The following is a 617-nucleotide window of genomic DNA, read 5'->3' as shown; positions in this document are numbered from 1 at the left end:
TGGGATATTCCCGCACTCACCAGGCTCCTCTTCATCATCTGCAGGGAAAAAAACAAACAAACAAACAAACAAAAAAACAAATCAGAAAAGGGAGTAAGCATGCCGCTGGCCAACGCCAACTACTTCCCCAACTCCCCCCTCCTCACAAGTGCCACCGCGTTCGCTTCCCCGCTCATTGCGGAGTCGGACCCCGCAGCCGTCGTCACTCGTGGTACCAAAGATACAGAGAGACACAAACATGAAGAGTCACCAGCCCCACGCTCCTCCTCACTAATCCACAGCTCACCTCAAACGTTCACCCAATTCAAAGATAGCCCGCACAGCGCCTCCAGAACGGAAGGTAAATGCTTAACCGAGCAGCCCCATAATACTTCGCTATTCAACACCGACCCGGCCGACGACCGCCTCACCTTCTCGGACCCCTCACCGGCATGCAGCTTTGCAGGAGACCTTAGAGCAGACTTCACGGTACGTAAAGGGTGCCTATAAGAAACCTGCAGAGGGACTTTTTACAAGGGTGTACAGCAATAGGACAAGGCGGTAACGGCTTCAGTCCTAAAGAGGGTACATTTAGTGTAGGCATTAGGAAGACGTTTCTCACTAGGGGTGGCGAGGCA

The sequence above is a fragment of the Haliaeetus leucocephalus genome, unplaced genomic scaffold, assembly GCF_000737465.1.
Source record: "Haliaeetus leucocephalus isolate CR32 unplaced genomic scaffold, Haliaeetus_leucocephalus-4.0 Scaffold366, whole genome shotgun sequence".
NCBI classification, from domain to species: Eukaryota; Metazoa; Chordata; class Aves; order Accipitriformes; family Accipitridae; genus Haliaeetus; species Haliaeetus leucocephalus.
This window is presented reverse-complemented; position numbering follows the sequence as displayed.